The 26,286-nt window shown below is 42.0% G+C and overlaps 2 long non-coding RNA genes across 2 annotated transcripts; one reads left to right on the top strand and one right to left on the bottom strand.

Moving 5' to 3' along the window:
• Window positions 1-2,389: 2,389 nt before the first annotated feature.
• On the bottom strand, window positions 2,390-24,627 carry LOC129387013 (uncharacterized). The gene is made up of 5 exons (XR_011892951.1): window positions 24,181-24,627; window positions 16,822-16,906; window positions 7,704-7,755; window positions 6,641-6,765; window positions 2,390-2,464 (listed from the first exon to the last, which is right to left on the bottom strand). It is a non-coding gene; the product is annotated as an uncharacterized lncRNA (long non-coding RNA).
• On the top strand, window positions 13,905-15,899 carry LOC140216246 (uncharacterized). The gene is made up of 2 exons (XR_011892952.1): window positions 13,905-14,148; window positions 15,312-15,899. It is a non-coding gene; the product is annotated as an uncharacterized lncRNA (long non-coding RNA).
• Window positions 24,628-26,286: the final 1,659 nt, after the last annotated feature.

Below are 26,286 nucleotides of genomic sequence, written 5' to 3'. Positions count from 1 at the left end.
GATACATTCTTGCTGCAAAGTCCACTGCCATATGGTACAGTCGACTTCTGTTAATTCGACTCCGGGTAATTCAATCCTGGCCAAAGGTCTTGGCCGGCAGTCATACATTTCTACAGTCCCGAATCTCTTATTTTGATTGTAAAATTGGCCTTCACAGGATAACTTGAACTTGGAACAGTGACTCGCTGTTGACCCCTATGGTGAACCCAATAGCGACCCCTTTAGTGGCAGCACGTCTAGCTCGGCGATGCTTAGGAAACAATGTATGCATTCAACACGTGTGATCGCGTGTCGACAACTCCCATTTATGCTTGCCATAGGAAACTTTTGAAGCAAGAACCATATATCACAAAGTTTAATTACGGTATTTACCCGATTCTAATGTGTGCCTCATAAGTTAGCACTAGTAGAATGCAATAGTTGTACACTTTTCTTTTCAGTGGCACCCGCCGTGGTTGCTCAGTGACTATGGTGTTGGGCTGCTGAGCACGAGGTCGCGGGATCGAATCCCGGCCACGGCGGCAGCATTTCGATGGGGGCGAAATGCGAAAACACCCGTGTACTTAGATTTACGTGCACGTTAAAGAACCCTAGGTGGTCGAAATTTCCAGAGTCCTCCACTACGGCGTGCCTCATAATCAGAAAGTGGTTTTGGCAAGTAAAACCCCATAATTTAATTTTTTTCTTTCAATGACAGTGGTAAGCTCCCAGCCATGATTTGGTAATGCCTGCCATATGCATTCCACCCCCTTTTTATTCTTAGGTAAATTGCCTTTTCATGATCAGGGTCCCTTAGAGCAACTGACTTACTCCTGTACAGACTTCTTCAACATTGTCTTCTGCATATTAATCTTCAAGCCCACTCTAACACTTTTTTTGTTAAGGTCCTCAATCACTAGTAATTTGTCCCCACTGTTGCCAAGATATTCACCATTGATCCGCACTCCGAATGTGCTGCAACTGCAGATTTGATATGGCATTAATCAAAGCCAACACCGCCGTGTTATCTCACCACCTTGAACTGACACTCTCACACGCAGATCCACTGGCCACTGTAATCACCATGGCGGGAACGCTAGGCCTAGGTATGCTATTACGGTTCTTGACATTCGGTGCTGTCTTTTTCATTGAAAGAATTCACCGCTGTCAGCAAAGGTACCCACTCTGCCTCTGCAATCCTCGTAAAGCACGGCGCGTTGCATATTGCTAGTCCTCGAAAGGCAGCTTTGCCTCAGCATAGTGATGCTACGCGGTGAAGTGTATGGGACGCAGCACATATATTGTTAGACTCACGTGCACCTGCCGTCTCCTGTCAGAGTGCAAGCACCTATATGCCTAATAAGTGTACTGGCAGACCTTCAGAGCTTTTTCGGACGTGCCTGTGGCGATTTGGGTCCTTAAGGGCAGTAAAAGACATGCATTCATTTTTTTTCGGACATTGTAGCGGCCCTTAGGGAGTCTGAAAAATCGGACTGTACAACTGACCAAAAGGATGCTTCATCCATAGGGCGAACACGCAGCGTAACAAGGACAAGAATAGGAAGGACCATTGCATTGAGGAATAATCAGGAAAGGAACTGTGCCGCCGCCTCTTTGAAGGAGCTTGCGCTCAAAAAGCAAAGTGTTGGCTGATGCTAAGATGCAGGTTACCCACATCCAAACCAAAATAAACCCCTTAAAGCAGTGGAATGCAACACTGAGGCATTATGCGCAGGCTGAGAGTATGTCAGAACAGTTGAGGTTGACTTTCCAGTTGCTTGGACAATCTCATATGTGACAAAGTTCGGGCATGATACCAATGAGCTTGCTATCAGTTGATACAAATAGCTCTATTTGCTTTTGTATGCATCTCTTTTTATTCGCATTTTAAAATGTTTGACTCTATTTGCCGTGAGCTAGACCACTTTTTTTACAGTGAAGCTGTCTATGGTGAGGATCTGGCAGATCGCATCCGCGCATAGACCAACAATTTTTCATACGGTGGGCCGATCCCGAAGAAAGTGCAATACCAGGCCAACCCGAGGCAGAAGTGAAGCAAGCATTAAGCACTCCCCATATGTGGGCTGATCCCGAAGGTCGTGAAATGCCAGTCAAACCTGCGGCGGAGATGAAGCAGGCTTTAAGCACTCCCCACACATGGGCCAATCCCATAGGTAGTGCAATACCAGGCCGACCCGCGGTAGAGGTGCAGTTCACCATTAGGGGCCCACGTACGCAGCTTTGCTGGTCATCCTTCACAGAGTAAAAGGGCACCGAGTTTCTTTCGAAGATATTTTAGTAGCTGTGCATTTTACAAACCCCTCTTTTCAGTTTTCTATTTTGAATAAAATAAACACTACTCCTTACTGTTCAAAGTAGTTTGTTTTCATTTTTTTAACATGCTTACCGGAGAGTGACAACATCAGGTGACATGGTGTCAGCCCATCTTGACATAAAACAAAGTTCTGTGAAACTTGGCGAAAACCTGAAAAAATCAGGGAATTTGAAAATGTCAACTTGGTAGACACGTTCTTCTAAGCATGCAGTATGGCACATAAGCTTGGAGGTTAACAAAGAATCTCGAGAACATGTTAAGGACCGCACAAAGAGAAATGCAATGATAAATGTTAAGAGACAGGAAGAGAGCGGTGTGGATCAAAGAGCAAACGGGGATGGTCGATATTCTAGTAGACATTAAGAGGAAAAAATGAAGCTGGGCAGGCCATATAATGCATAGGGTAGATAACCAGTGGACCATTAGAGTCGCAGAATGGGTGCCAAGGGAAGGGAAGTTCCATCAAGGATGAAATTTGAAAGCACAAGTTCGCATCAGCTAGTGCAAGACAATGATAATTGGAGATTGCAGGGAGGCGCCTTCATCCTGCATTGAACTTTAAAATAGGATGATGAATGCGTGCAACTCTGTAAAAAGAAATTTGGGCCGGAAATAGCTTGCACAGTTCACCAAGACACGAAACCAAATTTGTATGCTTTGCCACTAACACGGATGTATTCCAGCGATGCTAACTTATGAAAAGCGGCCACCATTGTGCAATCATCTATTTCATTGTTGGAACAGCTTGCGAAACGTAGCATGTGTTGGAAGGAGCCCTGTAACTTTTTTTCTTTATAGCCGGCTATATGATGCACATGCTGAATTTTTCATAATTAATGCTAGGTGATGTGCAAATTAAGCAGTAATTTTATGCAGTATTAAAACATACCTTAGTGTAACAGTACAATGAGAGACGTAATCAAAAATTTGTATGTATGCACATCTGAGTTCGCATGCAATGCGTGCTGTCATCCTTGAGTGCGCAGAGACGTGAAACTGGTGCACTGGTCTTAGTGCAGCTTGGTAGCTCATAGTTTGTGAGGGGATTCGTAATGGCAGTGCTCCACCACGCCACAATGCAGCAGTCAACACTGAAGAGAGGAAATGCTAATCTTACCAACACTACACATGCTCAACAGGCCAATGAGAGTGCTGACAGGTGAGCTTGAAGCTCGCCAGATCCATCTCACAATTTGTGCGTCGTACATGACAGCATAATCAACATTTTTTCATCGATTTATTTCAACTACCATGTACGTCGACGTTGCTTCTTTAGTGTTAATACTTTGTTGGCCCCCCTCCCTTTTTTTCTTCAAGGATACTTCTGACAGTGAAAAATAACACTGAATGTCCACATGAACAGGAACTGGCATAAGATGCAACCATTTGTGACCTTTTTAACAGAAGCTTGTATTGCCTCACTGGTGTCCGTGTTACCGCGCGAAAAAAGAAATTGCTTAACAGGCTGCGGATTCGAACCACCGACCTCTGGGTTGCGAGAACACCATGCTAACCGATTCAGCCACTGTCAGTTCATCAAACGCTGCCTTTAAGGGGGGTAAGTAGAAGCAGTGCAAGGCATGAGCCAATCACGGGCGTCCCCTTCCTCCAGAGGAGGGAAAGGGTGTGTTCGCTCGCCTGACACCCGCAGTTTCCCACACCAGTTCAGGCCCAGCAGTCAGATGGGGAGGCTGCGTTTGGTCTGTTCTGCCGAAGAGCAGGCTGTGTTGAAGGAATGGCAGTGGGAGCAGGCCACGTGTTGTGCCTTTGGCCAAAGAACAGGCAGTGTTTGATTGATGCCACCGGGAACTTGAAAAAGGGGTCGACGTTGACGTGCCGCCCTCGCCGTGAGGTGTTACAAAGAGCCGCAGATCCCAAGTTTCGCTTGCACCCCACTTCGCAGCAGTGGAAGGGCAGTAACTTTTTGGCCTCCATCCTTGTGTCATAGTCCAAGCATGCTCTTGCTAAATAGAATCATTCTTGGCAACTAAAGCTTAGTGTTTAGGTGCAATTAAAGTTCGTCATTGGAACAGTCTCCAGTACTTCAGAATTTCACAATAAGTAGAATACCATTTTGTTGGCAAGTACCACGGCAGAGATAGTGACCTATAGGTAGATACTGAAAGAGCCAGTATAGTAAGAATTTCATTTAAAGTTGGAGGAATGGTACAACTCTTGGCATTCTGGGGAGTTAAAAAGAGTGGAATTAAGAGATCTCAACTTTGTCAAGCAGGAATGAAATGGAGGGCCCGCCCCATTCTGCAACTTTACTGTGGACCAGTGTATGCCAACATGGCAAGTAAGAAAAAAAATTGGGTATTTCATGGTGCGTGTAGATCCATGGACTTTTGTTCCCAGTGGTATCTTTTGATGACATGCCCAGGCTTTTTTTTTCTAGTCACTTGTTACACTTTAATGCGATAAAATCTACTTGAACCTCTTGTGGTTGCAAGATCCGCAGGCGAGCTCGTTCCCTCAATCGGCTGCCATCACCCAGTCTCTACTCGTCACATAACCATATCTTGTGAACATTATATACATTTTTTTTTGCCTCTTAGCATTTTGGGTGATATCCTGAGTGATGAAAACAAGCACTACATAAAATCAGCAACATCTATCACTACGACAGATTCATAACAATAGTGCAGCCACTACATTGTTTTAGCTTTCCATACTAAATAAACTCACTGTGTCTGCGTTCAGTGTGGGCAGAGGTAAGCTTGCACACGTGTTTTTGGTAACATTCATAACAAAGCAAACAAGCTTTCAGGACTATAAACCTTTGAGTCACATCAGCTATGTGGGAGCAAAATATACATTCAAAAAACAGGAAAAAAAAGGCACACTGTTATGTGCCACTAATCCTTTCTTAAAAAGCTGCAAGGATTTTAGGCGGTTTTGATAGAATTATAGCATGGCACAAAACTGATGGTCCTGTGCATTTGGTCACCGCAAGCAGCTGTACATTGTTAACCTCTCTGGTCAATCATGTCTGCTGCAGAAGCATCCCTAGTATGTCTCCAAATTTCAAGATACTTGATTTAGTGCAGTATCACTCTTTGTTGGCCTTTTTATCAGACTGACGCAGAAGTGGGAGCACTGTACACTGTTCACATTTTCTTTGTGTGCAAAAGATAAATATGCGTTGCATTCACCACTAAGAGAATGTATTTAATGCTGTTCTTAAGTTTACAGCCTTACAGCACATGACACAGATATTCATGACAAATCTGTGCATGTCATACAGACAGCTGAAATTTCAAATGAAACGCCACTTTCCTCCCTCTCGAGAAAGCGCCACACCCAGCCAGAGTCAAGGCAACACAAACAAACAGTGCGACGCAAAACACAGTCGTGTCGCTCGCCATGACGCATTACTTCGGTAAATCGCCCAATTCAGAATGCACAATGCCACGGTGGAAAATGTGCCACGCAGCAAAAATGGATAAGAAAAAAAAAGCGGGTGGTGCTAGTCACGTGAACCCGATGTGGTTCTTCGGCTCAAGTATGTGACAAGGCGAGGAAGGAACGTCGCTTGCGGATGCTACTCAAGGCAGAGGGAGAGTGTGTCTCTGTTGGCAGTCACGCTCACCTCATGGTGGTGTGGTAAGAGGGCATTCAATTTCTTCTGTCTCCTCTAATACTAAACCAGTTTAAAAGATTATTTCGGTAAAGCAATGCCAGAAGTCTGAAGTCATTACTCCAAACATTCATCATGGATATGAAGTCCAATGCATGTGGAACTGTCGAAAGTGGTTCACTCATATTCTTCTCATCTACTTTCAAGAAATTTCACACTAAATTGATCTAGACCTCTGCATTGTCACAAACAGCAGGAAGCAACCTTGAAGTCTGTTTTGAATTCCTCATTAATGCATGAAAATCCAGGATGCAGCAGCCAAGTAACAGTCTACTACACATAACTCCATCTTCACCTCTGTGTTCAGGCAATGAAATACAGTTTTTACCATAGCGAACATGAGATGTTCACTTGTTGGAGATGCAGCTCTTAGCCTGTCTACGCATGACTGTGACATTTAAAGAAGATGCCAGTTATTTAAAAGTATGTTATTAAAAAACATATCTTTCATGTTCGTAACATGCCTGGAGGCAATAATAACCAGCTTGAAAAGTAATTATGTCCCATGGCTGTATTCGGGTCTCAAGAAGCTTTAAATTGCAGTGTAAACTAAAACTTGCTAGGGGGCCTGATGTAAGGCCCTCAAAAAACAGGCCAAACGGGGCTAAATGTTTCTTCAATAGGATAGAAAGTGCGCTGGAAAGTTAACACCAAATATAAATGAAAATATATTAATTCAGGCTTACCACCAGACTTTCACAATTCGAGTCTTGTTCTCCAAGGTGCATTGCTATTCCGACTTGTCCAGCTAGTGAGAAATGCAGTTCCTATTGCCTCCGCCAATGTGTTGCACATGCACAAGTGATGAACTCTACAAAATGAGAGCAGCATTGAAGATAAACTGAGCAGCTGAAAGTGCACGCACTGTTGCTTCTACGCACAATATGGAAACTAAACAGCAGAGGTAAATTTCGTTAATAGAATTGCGTAACACTTCATTCCCGTTCATATGGAAGCATAAATCGACTCTGAATATAAGACAACCCCCTACTTAAAGACATCGCATTACAGTCCCCTTTATAATGGAAAACTACATGTTCTATAAAAAATTGGGCACCGAAAGCACCATGCCCCGCTTTGCTTCAATTGTTTCGCTTAAATCTTTTGTGTACCCAGCAGAAATTCTAGATTCTAAGCTTTTGTTTTAAATGTAACAAACCTCGTCAAATTTGGTGCAGTGGTTGCCGAGAAAAACGAATACTGCGTTTACATGTATTTAGATTGGAACACCCGAGCTAAAGCTTTCTCTTAAACGCGCCCCCCCCCCCCCCCCGCGGAGGCATTGCCGAGCCCAAACCGACGGAGCAGTACGGGATCCACATTTTGTCTGCTGGAGGCACCGCCAAATTATACTAAACAAAGAAACGTTGCGTACACTTAGTACACGTACAAATTTCCTCTTTATAGCGACAATGTAGGCGACTGCGGCTTGCAGTGGCAGCCGGCTTTACCTATGCGCCGCCAGTCTGGTTCCTCAGACGTGTAACGATTGCGACAGTGTACGCGGCGGAAAAAGCACCTGGGACTCCTGCAAGACCAGACAAAACCTTGCCTCTGTGCATTATCTAACTCCTTCTCATTACCATTAAACGAAACTCGAGAACGCAGTCAAGAATTTCGTATTGAGCTGAGAGTACGCTGCACAAGGATTACTGAAAGACGGAACTTTTAACGACAGCTTGTAGGCTAACTTCAAGATGTATCGATAAGTAACTGTTCAATAACTGTAGAATAAATACGTCCACTTGCCTGTCTGTTCACGCCAATACCGCAAGCTCTTTTCAGAAGCACGAGACGGGCGCTGAAAAGCGTCGAGACATTTCATTTGGCGAAATTAACGGCTTGCGTTTCCAATGCAGCGACAAATCAAGTGAACGATTAGAGTGTATTAACGATTTCGACGATGCAGTCAGCCATTTTGGGAAGCTTTAGGCATGGATCGGCTTGGCTATAGATGCGCACAATCTTTGGAAGCGACTTTTTTTTTGTCACCAGACGAAAATCACTGTGTTAAACTTTCTTTTTTTTTTTTTACAGAGAAGATATGTTTATACTAAGGGTATGGTGGCTAGCATACACTCTTAAGCATAATTGCACCCTTTTGCCACACAACGATAATCGTCATCTGCTTGTCCGCATTTCCTTTCTTTAACGCGGCGAGCCCGGTACTTTCCAGTAACGAACGGCATGCGCGTTATCATTCCCGACAGGAAAGTAACAGGCAATGCTATCATGCTGATAACGCGTGTGCCGTTCGTTACTGTAAACGCCGCCAGAAGCGGGGAGCAATTCCGTGCATCTTGAATGACGCTTGTACAGTTATCAGTCAAACCACCTAATGTTGCCACTTCTCTGTTGTGCTTATGTAGGCTTTTTTCTAACCTTCACGGTGGGTGCAGAATGTCCAGAGCCGCAGCGTCCTGCGCTCTATGCGGTTGCACGGGACTGGCGGCCACGCATCGTTACACAACTTCCCAAATAACAATAAGAGTCAGTTTTGGCACTTGGTAGAGCAGTAAACGAGGGATCCAAAAGAAATGTGATTGTTCCGCAAATATATATTTCTCTATAATTCTTCTAGAGGTAATTCAAAAAACGAAACTATAGTCGGATGCAACTTAAGTATGCAGCGAAGCCCCACCCACGGCCTCATAACCGCCAGCCACTGTTACTCTGCGAGGCTGCAAATAATTCATACTTCAAACTTTTCCTGTTAGGCAAATAAGGCGGTAACCACAAAAATAATATTATTAGCGCATAATTTTATGCATTTTCCCTCGCCCATTAAAGTATAATAGGCGAGTATGAGTACAAATCTATCGTCCTCTACTGCGTCACAAACTACGTGCCCACTAAAACCAAGCGGCCGCCAAAAAATAATCCCTGGATAACCCAAGAAGTAATTCAGGCAAAGCGCCGTCTGAAAAGACTGCGTAGAACATTAAAAATTAAAGGAGGAGACGAATCCAGGGTGACGAAACTTCCTGATGCCATCGCGGAATTGAAGCTTGCAGCCAAACAAGCAAAAGAATATTATTTTAATGTAAAGTTACTGAGCTTTCTTACTAATAATCCCGGAAGATTCTGGAGGCACTTTCGCACCAACGATGGAGAAGCGTCCCACTTAAGCCCAGAGGAATAAACTGCGAAAGCCAACGCATATAACATTTTTTTTTCAATCAGTATTTACTACAGACAATAACATTATTCCCCCCATTCTAACGAGACAGGGCGTAAGCATTGGCGAATTACACATTACGGACGCTGGCATACTTAATCTTCTGCTTAATCTTGACCCTAAAAAAGGAAGCGGTCCTGACAACATACCTAACGACTTTCTGAAAAGGTATGCGGAATGGTGCAGTAGATACCTCGGCATAATTTTTCGTAAATCACTCACGACTTCACAGCTACCGAACGACTGGAAAATTGCAAAGATAATACCTATCCATAAATCAGGCGACACAGCAGAAATTTCAAATTTTAGACCCATTTCATTAACTAGTACATCCTGTAAGCTTCTAGAGCATATAATCTTAAAGCACATAACGGTTTTTCTAGAGAGCATTGGCTTCTTGTCTCCCTACCAACATGGTTTTCGCAGTGGTTTATCAACAATAACCCAACTAACAGAACTAGTCCACGATCTTGCATATACTATCAATCACCGCGGCCAGACTGACATAATTTTACTTGATCTATCTAAGGCATTTGATTGCGTATGCCATAACAAATTAATCGCTAAAGTTGAAAGTGTTGTTGGGAAAGGGCTCCTTTCAGCCTGGATAAAAGAATTTCAAGCCAATCGTTCGCAATTTGTAACCTACGAAAAAATGCCACCTAACACTGTCACCGTTACTCCCGGAGTTCCCCAAGGCTCAGTTCTTGGGCCATTACTTTTCTTAATAATCTATATTAATGACATCACAGCTAACATTGGTTGTAATATAAAACTGTTCGCCGACGACTGCGTTATCTATAGTGAAATCAGTAATTATAACGATAACATTGCACTTAATACATCCCTCAACACTCTAGCTATTTGGTGCTCTAATTGGCAGATGTCAATTAATGTAAAAAGTCTGTGGTCATGACAGTAACAAGGAAAACAAGACCATCTAACTTTACATATGAGATTAACGGCATACCACTAACTAAAGTTGAACAACATAAATACCTGGGAGTTACATTAACCTCAGACCTCAGGTGGGATAAACACATTTCGAATATCCCGGCAGGAGCATTACGCAAACTATCCTTCCTCAAAAGAAGCCTTGAGCTCTCTACAACATCAACGAAGCTACTGGCCTACACAATGTTCGTTAGGCCGGTTCTCGAATATGCAAATACAGTCTGGTTTCCTCATACAACAACTAACATAACAAAATTAGAGGCAGTACAAAGAAAGGCTATAAGGTTCATTCACAACAAATATATACGCACTGACTCACCGATTAATCTTCTAACGCAGTCTGGATTGCAAATGCTATCTACCAGGGCAAAACACGCTCGCCTGAAGTTCTTGTTTCAGCTTCTAAAAAATAACTATAAGATAGATGTGTCCAGGTACATTTCATTTTCTGAGGCTCGAAAAACGCGTAACAAACATGCGCACACTTTAACGGAATACACATGCAACAATGACACGTTTAAGTATTCATTCTTCCCCCTTACAATTGCTGAATGGAACCAACTTGATCCTGCTATAACCGCCATCGAATCGTTGTCCGAATTTACTACACAAGTGGAAGCTGCAGTGCGTAAATAAAACAATTTATCATCGCACGTGTCATCGTCAGAAATTTCGCATTGTGTTGCTTTCGACTTCCCACTTTTCTTTTTCCATTTTTGTTTGATTGTCGTTATGTGGACATATGGTACACTGTGTTCCCAAAATAAATTTTCATTACTGTACTACTGCTAGTCCTAAGATAATTGTTATAACTGCCATTTCCTGCTGATTGCTTGCCTAGATTGTTCTTTCTTTTTCCATTCGTGTCTTCTCGCTCTCAAAGTGTATGCTTTAAAGCGTATCCCTTTACACAACTTTAATATTTCTTCACGCGTTAAGTGTTATCTTTCAGTTCGCTCCTATTTTATGTATAAACTAGTTAATTACGTGTTCTTAACTCCCAGAATCATGTTAATTAACTGTCATGTGAAAACTTGCATTTTTGTTTCTAAACTCAGCTTCTTTCTTATATTACCATCCTCGGGCAATTGTTTTCTTTTTTCTTCCTTTTTTCAATTAACCGTTCTGCCTAAATGCGTATTCATATACATGTCTACTGTATCGCCCAACTGCCATGCTCTCAAATGAGAGTAGCAGTATTGTAAATAAAATAAATAAATAACATAATGGCGAAAGTCGAATTCTTTATTCAACTGAAAATTATAAAATGCTTGCTTTGCTGCAACTATTTGTTTTCAAGTTTCAGTGCAGTTGGCAGTGAAGTTTCATGAGTAAAACTGGTTCAGCAGTGAAATGAACTGTACCGCAGATTTTTGAAGAGTGAAATGCTCAGACTCAATACACTTTGTCCATGTCTGTTGCCCACCTCATTGCTTCTGCCGATAAAAGGCTCTTCAAGAACAGCAGACCATCCGGATCTATCAAGTACGACGCATTGTTGAAAAGGCCACATGGCGATGATTTTGTTTGCTTTTGTGATTGGCTGGCTAAGTAAGACAACCCCGCGCGGTTCATGTGCCATGGTTGCTATGTATTCTACTGTAGAAATCTTTAATTTACATTTTCACTTGTTTACTTGTTCTTGGCAGTGTTCTTCCTGCGGTTCTTTCCAGTGTGATTCCATTTGATGGGGTTCCTTGTTTGCCATGTAAAGGAGAGGTGCATCTCACAGGCCTACCTGTTAGATGCACCTTATTTCATTTCTCTTTTCGGGTTTATGTGTCTTTATGGTGAATGGTCGGCATTATTCATATTTGTATAATAAAGGTACCCTTCCCCTAATTTGCATAGGAAGGAGACCTATGGTGGCCCCCCCCCCCAAAAAAAAAATTACTGCATACGCGCCTGCTCTGTTGCCAGTGATGAAATGACACAGAGGAATGCATAGAGCAAACTTTAGAGTCTCATGGCTCGCATCGATGTCACTGGTTGTCCTTTCCCATTATGCACCATTAAAAGCACTCATTGTGGTTAAAACAATGTTTGACTAGTTGCTAACATATTTCATAGTTTCCTTCCAGTGCAGACCCTCACTCCAGGATGCTGCAGGTCACACTGAACATTAATTTCGAAGTTTCAGTGCACTTCCTGAACCGCTCCCACTGCCAGATCCATCCACAGTAATTTTGGGTAGTTATTCCCGTAAAACTTCCGGGTTCCTTGCCTTGGCACTCAACCTCAGTACACTGTAGCTACTAGTATAGGTGAGAAAATTATGCTGTATAAACAGAATGAAAGGCAATTTGCTAAACATGCAAAAGCATGCAAGTTCCTTTAACGCGCAAAAAGCATGGATAGCAGGCATATTTCTAATTTAGTGTGTTCACTGTGTCAAAGCTTACATTTACATATATGGAAGCATAGAACAAATGTTTCAAAGCATTAATTACATCCTTGAGCTTAATAATTAACATTAAAAAATTCTGTATAATTTGGGCAATTTAATCTTACACATAAAACCAATTCATTCAGTTTTGCAGACACTAAGTGGGCTCACAAGTTTTACTATGCCTTTTGGAAGGATGACACAGGAACATAATTTCTGCTGCAAAATGTTTTGCAGTAAAACATCCAATTGGGAAGAAAAGCATTCTAAAAACAATACAGGGTTTTCAACTTACTTATCCCAAATGAGTTATGCAGTAATTTTTTACCAGTGTCTTTTATAGTTCTTTCAACAAAGAAATTATTGCCATGTGATGCTTTAAGCACTACACACAAAATTCAGTGAATGACAATGTCATTCATGTTTAAAATAAAAAAACACTGCTTCCCAAGTGTTGCTAGCGGCTACTTCCTAATATAGGTTATAGGCACTCAAAGTTCAAAATTCTCAAGTGGAAATGAGAGTGAAGAAAGGCAAATAAGGAGGTTAACGTGAAAACACTGTATTAGGCACACCTGCAACTAATAGAGAAGAAAACTCAACTAACAACTCCATGGAGGTAATAGCAGAAGTGACAAAGTATGGAAAAAAATAAACGAAGCACTAAATCGGAAGTCAGTCGATACACAAACAGATACGTTGAACATTGATTGCACTTTTGTAGGTGGTACAGAACTTGCAGACCATTTTAACAATTTTTTTGTTAAAGTAGGATGCATAGATCACGACATTCAAGTTACAATGCATGCCGCTTCATTAAGAGAATCTTTATTTCTAAAGATTACTAACATCCCTGAGGTGATTACAACATTTTCATCCTTGAAAAATAGCCATAGTCGAGACGTAGATGATTTAGAAATTAGGCCAATTAAGTACGTCATAGACTTACTTGCACCTGCAATAATGCACATTTTTAATATTTTCTTGTCAACCGGAGTTTTCCCGCGTAATATGCAGGTAGCGAGAGTAATAGTTCTCAAAGGAGGTGACAAAAATAATATGGGCAATTATTGGCCAGTATCTATACTTCCTGTGCTATCAAAGAGACTAAAAAAAATTGTTAACTTTTGTATTAATAAATTTTCGCAAAAACATAGCCTGCTAACCGACTGTCAACACGGGTTTAAGAAAAAGCGGTCTATGGAAACTGCTTTAAGTATACAGAAGGAGCTTATTCTAGAGAACAGTGACAAAAAATTTCTGACTTTAGGGTTATACTTAGACTTCAGCAAAGCCTTTGATAGGGTCAACCAGAAATTGCTGCTGATAAAGCTGGAAAAATATGGCTTCCGAGGAATAACACTTGAACTTATCTGATCTTATTTAGAAAGCCGACATCAGTTTGCTGAAATTAATGAGAATAGATCGCAGATAAAATCTTTGACAGCGAGTGTGCCCCAAGGTAGCATTCTTGGCCCGATACTTTTCCTGTATTACATTAATGATATTGTACAAGTGAGCGATATGTGTAAATTTGTCACGTATGCAGATGATTGCTCTGTTTTCTTTACAGGCAAAGATTTAAAAGAAATAACGCCTATAGCAAGCTCCGTTTGTTATGGACTTCGAGCATGGTCTAAGGCAAACGGCCTCATCCTCAGTGAAACCAAAACAAAGTGCGTTATTTTTCATGCTCTGGGAAGTTCTACTACATTGCCAGATAATATTGTGTGGGGTCTGTATAAAATTAACCTTACGTCATCCATAAAAACCCTAGGCATAATACTCACAGAGCATATGTCCTGGAATGAACACGTTAGTCATGTTTGCTCAAAGGTACGAAAAGTTGTTGGTGTGTTAAATTGCAATTGAAGTGCATTACATTTTCAAGTTAAGTGTCTCATTTATCATGCTCTTCTCCATTCACACCTCAGTTACTGTTCACTTATATGGGGTAACACTACAGCGCAAAATATTCAAATGCTGGAAATACTTCAAAAGAAAGCAATTCGGGCGATAGCGAACGTTTCTTTTTTCGAGCATACGCAAGAGCTTTTCCAACAAAACAGAATAATCAGAGCCCGTGACATATATAAATTCAAAACATTACTAAGCTATAGAAATGCTATGCTGGGAAAACTCGATTCATTCCTAGCCCCCGCAAGTCTACAACAAAATAGAAGTGCATATTCATATCGTCACCAGGCACCATGGCAGATCCCTTTCTCACGTACTAATTATGGCTGCCAATGCCTTAAACATACACTACCGTCCCTACTTAACTATTTTAACCAACAACATGTTGATGTGTTATCTCTAAACAAAACTAAAATATTGGATTTGTTCTTATAGATGTGTATTGTTAACTGCTCCAACAGTTCCGCAGAACTTATCATATATTCTCATTTTGTTTATACATTCACACTTGTAACTACTATTCCTAGAATCCGGGTTTCCGCTGCAGTGATTGTGCCCGAACCACGTGGCAGGGTTTCGTGTTGTAAACTGGATGCTGCAAAGGGCGTCTTCGCGTTTGTTAGAATTCAAGGATGTGATGACGCCCTGGGCTACGTTGCCGTGATGTCTGTCGCGAAAGCAGCAGCCTGTATGCAGATTTTCTTTTTTTATGTTTTTTAACATAGATGCACATATATATTTGCAAGTATGTAAAATAATTTCTGAAAAAAAATAATGTTTCCTGATGGTAACTTAACTTGTGTTTATTGTAAACTTCTGTGAAATTTGTTATATTTATATATGTATGTGTGTGTATGTATATGTATGTATACATATATTGCTTTTGCATTTTTATTTATTTATTTATTTTACAATACTGCAGGCCAGCGTCGGGCCCATGCAGGAGTGGTTACAACATGGAATACAGTACAAAAAAAGAATAAAGTGAAACTAGTGTATCCAAAACAAAGAGCATTAGCACACACAAAAAAGAACACACTCAATAAATATATACACTGTTTAAATGAGCCGTCCGGGAAGCAGGAGAAACAGCGTTTACCATAAGAATGCATCTACAGAGGCTGCATATGAAATACAGGTAATATCACCATTCGAATTCCAGATTCTCAATACTGTCAATAATTGCGTTGGGAGATGGGCAATTTACGGCTCTAGAGGGTGGTATGTTCCAATGGGAAATGGCGTGTGGGAATAAAGAGTACTTGTGATTGTTATTATGGCTGGGATGGTGTCGTATTGATTTATTATGGTTGGTTCGGGCAGAAAGTCTGAATGGCGCTTGAATGTATGTTGCTTGTGGTATTCGATAGGAGCCGTGATAAAGTAAGTATAGAAAGTTTAATCTGGAAATCATTCTATGTTGAGCCAGTGATTGAATGTTAGCCTTGACGCGCAGGTTCGTAATGCTCGTTTGACGTGAATATTGTGAATATATAAATCTCAATGCTAAGTTCTGTATGCGTTCTAGTTTCTCGGTTAAATACTTCTGGTGTGGGGCCCAAATAATGTCAGCATACTCTAAAGAGGGTCTAATGAGGGTTTTGTATGCATTTAATTTAACACTAGGAGGTGTGTTTCTAAGTTTTCTTCTCAAGAAATGTAGTTTACCTAGGGCCTTGTCATATATGTTATTTATATGAGTTTCCCAATTTAATTTCGTTGTAAGAGTGACCTCGAGATATGTGACCTCCTCGTATTTTCTTAGTGATATATTGTTCATTGTGTATGTAAACTGAAGCACATTTTTCTTGTGAGTGAAGGAGATACTGGTAGTTTTTGATGCATTCAGTTTCATCCCCCAAATGTTGCACCAATTTTGTACAGCAGCTAACGAATCATCTAGTTTTACCTGATCCCCTCTGGTATTCACTGTTGCGTACACTACGCAATCATCGACGAATAGGCGGCTGAACGCATGAACGAATATCATTGATGTAGATCAGAAATAGGAGGGGCGCAAGAACCGAGCCTTGTGGAACACCAGAAAAAACGTTGACGTAATCAGACGTAATATCATTCACAGCTACGCATTGCTTTATGTTTTCGAGATAGTTCTTGATCCATGATACTGTTTTCTCGTGTACACCAATGGCAATTAGTTTAGTAATAAGATCTGGATGAGGAACAACATCAAAGGCCTTTGAAAAATCTAAGAAAATGGCATCTATTTGGCTTCTGTTATTTATTGTGGTAGCTAAATCATGGGTTAACTCAGCTAACTGAGTAATAGTACTTAGACCTGAACAGAATCCATGTTGCCGGCTGTATAGTAGGTTATTATTCTCTAAGTGCAATATTATGGCCTTATAAATAATATGTTCGAACAATTTACTGGATGCACATGTTAATGAAACAGATCTATAGTTACTTACGTCGAGTTTAGAGCCAGATTTGTGCACAGGTATTACTTTGGCCCTTCGCCAGTCGTCAGGTATCACTGAAGTTTCCAAAGATCGCCTGTAAATTACGTTTAAGTATTTTGACGTCCAAACTACATGTTTTTGCAAAAATGCATCTGATATAAGATCAGGGCCACAGGGTTTCTTTACATCCAGTTTTTGTAAGAGTCAAAGAATTCCTTGTTGGTCGATATCTATTTCAGGCATTGGATTCTCGAAATGATAATGTAGTTCTGTTAAATACAGATAGAAAAAATTCATTAAATTTGCTTGCTACGACGTCAGGCTGAACAACCGTCTCGTTTGAAACAGTAATCTGCGATACGGTGTGCCACTCCCTCGATAGGTAGCACCAGGATTTTTGTGGTTTATTCGTCATGTAAGAAGGCAGAGTGATGATGATGATGATGATGATATGTGGTTTTTAATGGCGCAAGGGCCACTTATGGCCAAAGAGTGCCATGACAAATGGTAATTCAAAGGATTTATTATGAATGGCGTGGACTGTGAATTTATTATGGTATGTGTGACATGGCAGTATAAGGGCCTAAAAATTTTCGCTGTAAATGGCGTAAATATATAGTTTCTAAAATAATGACACTGATTAGTTATGGACGTGGACGATGGCAATTGTGTTTTGATATAAAGAACATACGAAGATGAAACAACAGTTACACTAGAGCATCAAGACAGCCCTGGTAATCACTGTTCAATCACTGGGCTGGTAATCATGTGTTAGAATTTCCTGGCCAAATTATTTTCAGAGTGTCGGTTTCGGCTAAGAAATCTAGGACTACTTGCAGTTTAAAAAACGGTTCATCACTAAGAAAAAATGCAGGATGAAGAGGTATATTTTCCCGATATGCAGAAAGGAAATACTTTTTCCTCTCTGTTTCTAGTGCAGGGCACTGGATTAGAACATGGAGGACTGTCAAACTATCGCCGCACCTGCTACAAGTAGGAGAGTCCCCGCCAGTCAACAGGTAGGAGTGAGTACTGTAAGTGTGCCCTATTCTTAATCGGCAAAGAAGTACTTCCTTGTACCGTGCTGTTTTCTCACTTATCCAATTCCGCAGCTTTGGTTTTATAATGTGTAACTTATTCAATGTTTCTGTATCCCACTCTGCTTGCCAGTGATTTCTTAATTTACGGCGCAGGAAGGGCTTTAGGTCTATGGCAGGAATGGGGATATTTCCATCTGTGTCGCTAAAACTCACTGCCGTAGCATTTTCGTCAGCAGCTACGTTCCCTTTTATACCTTTATGGCCCGGTACCCAGCATAGTATAATCACTTGGTTGCACATATATGCGGAGCACAGCAAACTATACAGCTCATTCAGAACGGGATTCTTATGCTTTCGTAAACTAATTAGCGCTCTCACGACACTTAATGAGTCTGTAAAGACGACAGCTATTGCGACATTTCTACGCCTTATGTGTTTAATAGCCGAAAGTATAGCGTATGCTTCTGCCGTAAAGATACTGGTGTGTGGGTTTAGTGCCCCAGCTATTGAAAATGAGGGTCCGAGAGCTGCATAAGCAACACCAGCAGGAGACTTCGAAGCATCTGTGTAATATTCGTCACAGGAATACTTTTCTTTAAGTTCAAGAAAATGCGATTGTATGTGAGCCTCAGGTGCTTGTTTCGATATTTCTAAAAAAGATATGTCACATCTTATGGTCTGCCACTCCCAAGGCGGTGGAAGCCGTGTAGGAGCCATTAAGACATTGTGTAAAAGAGGGACCCCTGTGTTTTCTGAGAGTGCTTCCACCCGGAGGAACAGAGGAGGCCTAGTGGCCGGGCGGTTACGAAACAGCCTTGCAGTGGAAAAGTCGCATATAGTGGAATGACAAGGATGTTTAACATCTGAGCTAACTTTCAGGGCGTAGGAGAAAGTTAAGTATGTCCTTTGGTAGTGCAATGACCATTCGTTTGATTCGACGTAGAGGCTTTGCACAGGGCTAGTCCTAAAGGCGCCTGTAGCAAGGCGGATACCTAAGTGGTGAATAGGATCTAGCATTTTCAAAGCGCTAGGTGCGGCAGAATTATAGACTATTGCTCCGTAGTCAAGCCGTGTTAATATGAGACTTTTGTAAACTTTTAGAAGGCACCGTCTGTCACTTCCCCAAGATGTACGTGATAAGAGCTTCAGCAGATTCATAGTCTTGAGGCACTTTGATTTCAGATACTTCAGGTGTGGTACAAAGGTTAGCTTGCTGTCTAAAAGGATACCTAGAAATTTATGCTCGTGGCTCACACATAGCCGTTCTCCATTTAGATCTATTGCGGGGTCCGCCAGTATGCCTCTCTTGTTAGAGCACAGGACGCATGTACTTTTTTGAGGGTTTAGCTTAAAACCATTTTCGTCAGCCCACTTAGACAGTTTATTTATGCAAAGCTGTACTTGTCGCTCGCACATACTTAGATTGCATGATTTGAAACCTACCTGGATGTCATCCACATATACAGAATAAAACATAGTACGTGGAATGACAGTCTGGATCGATTTCATTTTGACAATAAAAAGAGTGCAGCTCAGCACACCACCTTGTGGAACACCGGCCTCTTGTGTAAATGAGCGAGACAGAACATTACCAACTCTAACACGGAACGTCCGATTGGCGAGGTAACTCTGAATCACGTTCAACAAGTTGCCTCGAACTCCCATTTCAGACAGGTCACGGAGGATTCCAAAGCGCCAGGTTGTGTCGTATGCCTTTTCCATATCTAAAAATACTGACAGAAAAAACTGTCTATGGACAAAGGCATCACGGATAATTGTCTCGATGCGTACAAGGTGATCTGTTGTGGATCTACCTTCCCTAAAACCGCACTGTAAGGGATCAAGCATCTTGTTGCTTTCCAGAAAATGGATGAGGCGACGATTAATCATTTTCTCAAACAATTTGCATAGACAACTTGTCAGAGCTATAGGCCTATAACTGTCGGCTGAGGAAGGGTCCTTGCCCTCTTTGAGAATGGGGATTACGATTGCTTCTTTCCAGGCAAACGGAATGTAGCCTGCGGAGAACATACAATTGAAGAGTGACAGTAGTGTTTCTTGGGCTTCAGGGTGTAGGTGTCTGATCATCTCATACACTATTCTGTCACTTCCTGGGGCGGACTTGTTGCAACAGTTCAGTGAGGCCTGGAACTCAGCCATTTCAAATGGGCGATTGTATACTTCATTGGATGAGCTGTTCCGACCCAAATTCATCTGTTCTGCTAGTCGCTGGTATTTTAGAAATGTATCTGTGTAATGAGATGTACTGGAAATGTGCTCAAAATGTGATCCTAGACAATCTGCCTGATCCTCAAGAGTGTCTCCTTGTGTATTTAATAAAGGTAAGGGATGAGTTTCGCGGCCTTTTATTTTATTCACCCTGTTCCAGGCTTTTCGTTCGTCTGTGTATGAATTGATGCTGCTTATGTAGTTTTTCCAACTTTCGCGTTTAGCGCGGCGGCGCGTTCTTCTACCTTGCGACTTGATCGCCTTGAAATTAATCAGATTCTCTGTGGTTGGGGAGTTACGAAGGAGGTTCCAAGCCTTGTTTTGCTTTTTTCTGGCTTCCCTACACTCCTCATTCCACCATGGAATACGTCGCTTCGATGGTGACCCATTTGTTTCGGCAATGCATACTGATGCAGCCTCAATAATGAACGCGGTTATGTATGCTACTGCATCGTCTAAGCTAAGATCAGAGATATCATTCCATGGCAGCTGTGTTAGTTCGCGAAACTTTGTCCAGTCGGCTGAGTCAACTTTCCATCGAGGAAGATGTGCATGACACTCACTTTGTTTTTTAAGATTTAGAACGACGGGGAAGTGATCACTTCCTTAAGGGTTATTAATGACATCCCACTCCAGATATGGCACAATTGTACTAGACGCTATGCTTAGATCTATCGAAGAAAATGTTTTGTGTGTAGAGCTGTAAAATGTTGGCTTTTGCTTGTTCAGCAAGCAGGAACTTGAAGAGAATAGAATGTTTTCTACAAGCCGTCCTCTCGCATCACAGCGAGAGTCGCCCAACAGTGGGCTATGCGCGTTTAGATCACCGACGACTATGTAAGGGCGATGCAGCTCATCAATAAAGGTTTGAAATGTTGTGCTAGAGAGTTGATAACTTGGGGGGATGTATACGGACGCGATAGTAACTAGTTTATTGAATAGCACTGCTTGGATAGCAACTGCCTCAAGAGGAGTTCGGAGTTGCAGTTGCCGACAGGCAACGCCTCTGCCTACTATTATTGCTACCCCTCCGGACGATGCAACAGCATCATCTCGGTCCTTCCGGAAAATAGCGTATTGCCTAAGAAAGTTTGTTTGTGTAGATTTAAGACGTGTCTCCTGAACACAGAGCACCTTTGGATCGTATTTCTGTAAGAGTTCTTTGACATCATCGAGGTTCTGGATCAGACCTCTCACGTTCCAGTGTAATGTTTGTGTATCCATATTGTTTGTGTTTATGTGCTGTGTGTCAAGAGGAGTCAAGTTTGAGAAATGACTCACGGAGCCGTTTCAGGCCCCGTGATTATGGTACGGGTTTTGTCTTTTTTGGAGCGGTCGCGAGACTCGTGCCGCTCCCGAGGCGCTGGATGCGCTTTCTGGCTCGGGGTTGTGTCCATCGACTCTTGGGAGCCGCTGGACTTCCGCTCACACAAGCGGGGTGTTTTCACCTTAGGCCTTGCTTCGAAAAGCAGGGCCTTGGAGGCCACCAACCCAGAGGTCGATGGGCCCTCCTTCAGAGATGGCGCAGCAGAGCCGGCTGCTGTCGCCTGGGGGGCTGGTGGCTCTGCCACGGCCACATTCTTTGTGGTCCGTGCCGAAGCCGGAGTTTGTTGCGGCGTAGGCCCCTTACGCGCCGCAGCAGCATACCCTGCGGTATGAAGAAAGGAAATGCGCTTTCGCGCTTCCTGGAAGGGAACGTTCTCTTTTACTTTGAGGGTAATTATTTCTTTTTCTTTCTGCCATGTAGGGCAGGCCCTAGAGAAAGCTGCATGGCCGCCGCCACAGTTGGGACAGTGGAGTGCGCCATTACAATTATCTGAAAGGTGATCCTGGACACCGCACTTTGCGCAGGTTTGTCGACCCCGGCAACTTTGTGAGGCAGAGTAGGCAGAGAAGGCAGAGTAACAGTGAAAAAACGCTCCTTGGCCATATGTTTATCTTATATTGTAATAAGCGTACGAGATCTTGAAGGTCACGTGTGATTTTCTTTCTGCGCTTCCTTTTAATTTTTCGTTTTAAATGTATTATTTCGCGCGATACCCAAGGATGTTCTCTGTTCACTCTTTTCTTTCTGGAGGGAATGTAGTTTTCTTCACAAAAGTGTACAATATGCTTAAAACGTAACCATAATTCATTTACGTCATGAAGTAATGAAACCTGCAGAAAGCAGGCATTTAAATATTCTGAGATAGCATTGTCATCCGCTCTTGAGTAATCCCTGATAACAGCAATCGATGGCTTAACGCGTTCACAGTTTCCTAAAATCGGACAGGAGAATACAATAGTTTTATGGTCCGAAATGCTATCTTCAACGTTTAATGTGTTATTTTGAAATAGACTGCTTACGAACATCAGATCAAGCACAGAACATGACGGACCAGCTATTCTAGTCGGTTCGGAAACTAGCTGGTCTAGAGAGAAGGTAAATGACATGAACAATAGTGATTCAGCACTTTTTGCGTCGGAGCTGTTTGCGAAAGATTAGAACAATTGATTCCTGGTAAATTGAAATAACCCGTGATAATAATATTGGAACGTGAATAAGTGTGTTGTGCAATGTAATCATGCATAACGTCTAGGTATTCAGGGGGCGCATTCGGAGGTCGGTATACGCCACCCAGAAATATGCTTTTTACATTAAATGTAAGGTTACACCATACGCTTTCATGGTCAGGTATGCTGTTTAAAACTGTGAATTTTATGTTAAATTTAATTGCGACAGCTACACCTCCCCCCCCGCGATTCTCTGTCTTTCCGTATGAGCCGATAAGAAGGTGGAAACACTTCGGAATCCTGGACGCTTTCCTGAAGCCAGGTTTCCGTGATGACTATAACGTGCGGTTGATGTGCTGCAACTGTGCTTTCAAGTAGGCTGGACTTATTGACTACGCTGCGCGCATTCAGTGATAACACTCTGATACATTTCGTACGTTGTTGTCACGTGCCATCGCAAGCTGCTGGGCCAGCGTGTGCAGAAGTTTTCGGTTTAGATAGTTCAATTCTTCTGACCTCACACTCATTCCATATAAAGGTGTTGCCAGTTATTTTTAGTTTATCAAATGACAGAGATACCTTTGCCCCTTTCGCCTTGTCACTTACTGCACAACACCATAATTTAGCACGTGTGTCGCATACTTTCTTTGAGAAATCCTCGGATATTGAAATCCGGGTGTTTTTCACCTTGAAGCAGCTTGATAATATTTTGTTTTTCTCAGCGAAGTTGAATAGCCTGATAATAACGGGGCGTGTCCTTTGGCTTTGCTTTGTACCAATTCTGTGAACTCGTTCTATTGAGTTAATTTCTATTCCTAGGATCTTCTTAAGTATACCGTGCACTTCTTCAAGTGTTTTAACATCTTCATCAGAGCTCTCTCTTAATCCATAAATTACTAGGTTATTCCGCCTACTTCTATTTTCTAAATCATCGACCTTCGATGCCAGAAATTCTACTTGCATCATGGTAGATTTACAAGATTCCTCGCAGTGTACTATCCTGTCTTCACATTCTTTCCATAATCCCCTTTCATTCTCAATAACTGTCATTCTTTCTTGCAAATCTGCAACTATTGTCTCCACATGCTTGATATTTGAAGACAGTTGTTTCAGTGTTTTGTTAATTTCCTTTTGTTCTCTCAGAATGTGTTTCATTAGTTCCCGCTGCGAACATTCATCTGAATCAGAGTATGGGCCTGGATTTTGTTCGTCTCCGGACGTTAGTAACATTAAGCGGACAACATTAAAACAACCCCGCATAATAGCAACACAGCATTGTGGACTTGGGAGCACCGTTAACGTTACGCCGTTGTCTCTAACTGAAGAGACTAAATGGTGGTCACTAACCTGTGCGATCACCCGCCGTGGTTGCTCAGTGGCTATGGTGTTAGGCTGCTGAGCACGAGGTCGCGGGGTCGAATCCCGGCCACGGCGGCCGCATTTCGATGGGGGCGAAATGCGAAAACACCCGTGTACTTAGATTTAGGTGCACGTTAAAGAACCCCAGGTGGTCAAAATTTCCGGAGTCCTCCACTACGGCGTGCCTCATAATCAGAAAATGGTTTTGGCACGTAAAACCCCATAATTTAATTTTTTTTTTCTTAACCTGTGCGATCAGAAAAAATTTGATCAGCATCCGTGCTCGTTCGTTGCTTCCAAGTCCACTGAAGGGAACGTCGAAAAGGCTGCTGCTTTTATTCGGGTGCCACGATGTCTCCGTCGACGTCACCGTGCTGGTCAGGTGGTCCCAGTGCAGTGCACGTGGTACAGCTTCCTGCGACTTGTTTTGTCCGATGAAGCCAGCAGGGCAGACAGCCGGAGGTAGCAGTAGATAGGCCTGATGCAGTGCATGCTCAGACCCTGCGTCGACGAATCCGGTCCTCGACAGCACGATCTGTGCGATCAGAAAAAATTTGATCAGCATCCGTACTCGTTCGGTGCTTCCAAGTCCACTATGATATATGCAACTGAGTCTGTGTTAAATAATAATATGCAAGATAACAGATTATAATTGTATACTGGGAGTCATTTGACACAACTGTATTACAACTAGTTTCCATGTATTAACATGAAAATTTCTACATGTATTTGTGTTTAAAAAACTCTTATATCCACACTTTATGCGTAATTGTATTGCTACACCAGCCGCTTCCGTGCCTGCCTGGGAGACCGGAACTTTGTCAAGCCGAAGAGATTTCGGCTTTTTTCCCGGCTCTCCCTTTTTCACCTTGTATCCAGTGGTAAAAATAAAAATCATGATGATGATGTAGCAGAATATGATCACAGAACTGAAATGCCACTGTACTGAATTTTGTTAAACTGAAAGGCAGTTGCATTGGGTTGAATGGGGTTTCGATGGGGGATACAAAAAAAGTTCGTACAGCTGAATAATTTGCTTAAGTGACGTTCAAGTGGTAGTTTACTGTATATTGGTTTTCTTGGATAAAATATTTAGTTGGAAACAGTGCCTTGTATGTCCTCATTTTTTCTGAAGCATTGCTCGATGAACAAGAGGCGCAAAAAGACGCCTTTCTATTTTGTCTCTTCCGACCTAACTGGCATTTGGCGAATACCTCTTGCGTGCGGGAGAAAGTAAGGAGGGGGGGGGGTATATATGAACCACTGCTTAGATAAATCGAACTCGGTACCTTTTTCTCAGTACAAACATTCGTGAATGTTAACTTCTTATTCTAGCAGTTTAAAAATGTCTGGATAGGCCCTATATCAAAATGATGCAAGAACGGCTGTTCTGCCATGAACAATTTTCAATATTGTAATTCTGAGAAGCGGTTATTAAGTTTTGAGGAGAAAGTTTGTTGAATGTATGTTCCAGCTTGTAAACCGCGCACAAACTATTTGAGGGCGGTAAGAAGATTCTCTATTGTTTAATATCAAGAGTTGACGAACAGCCACAGTTCAGCAATGTCATGTGTTTTCTCATTTTGAAGAGCAAAAATTATTTCAACATATCTGAGCTATCAACACTACAATAGTAATGGCGCTAGCCAATAATCAAGTGGGGGACCAAGATGACAATTTTTTTTCAGGGTGGGGGGCTCAGCCCCCCCCCCCCCTGAAAATCTCCGGAGGGGGCTCGGGCCCCGGAGCCCCCCACATAGTCACCGTCTATGCTGCTATGTTAACATGGATGGTATTATATGTGCATTTCTCAAGTGAATAAATTAAACAAAGTACACGTAGTTCATTTTCATGGGAAGCAACATTGAAGCAATCAATTTTGCATCTTTCCATTTTAAGGTGAAAGCCTTAGATGCCTATGCTTTAAGGTCTCATTGTGAGGTACAGAAAATATCATGTGACCCAAGGAAGGCCAGAAGCGAACGAAAACATGTCCAGCCATGTATAAGACATGATTAATGATTATCAGAGTTATCACTATGTGGTACCTGTTTCCAAGTTCCTGTGATGATGTCAAAGGTTATTTCAGATACACCGCTTCATCACTATCATTATATACAGTTCTTTCATATGTGAATGCATAGCTTGTAGAAGACAGGTAGGTAGAACCATAATGCAGAATGGACCATTTGTTAAAGAATTGGTTTTCTTCAAATGACGATCTATCTATAAGATTTTTATAATGAGTGGGACATTGCACCAAACTGGTAGCCCATGGCGGTGAGGTGCTCAATGTTGCCAACCTTCTAGTGAAAAAAATATACTTTCGAAGAACTCCCAAGAAAAGAAATGT

The sequence above is a fragment of the Dermacentor andersoni genome, chromosome 2 (genome assembly GCF_023375885.2).
Source record: "Dermacentor andersoni chromosome 2, qqDerAnde1_hic_scaffold, whole genome shotgun sequence".
Lineage (NCBI taxonomy): Eukaryota > Metazoa > Arthropoda > Arachnida > Ixodida > Ixodidae > Dermacentor > Dermacentor andersoni.
Note: the sequence above shows the minus strand (reverse complement) of the source record. Positions and strands in the feature narration are given on the sequence as shown.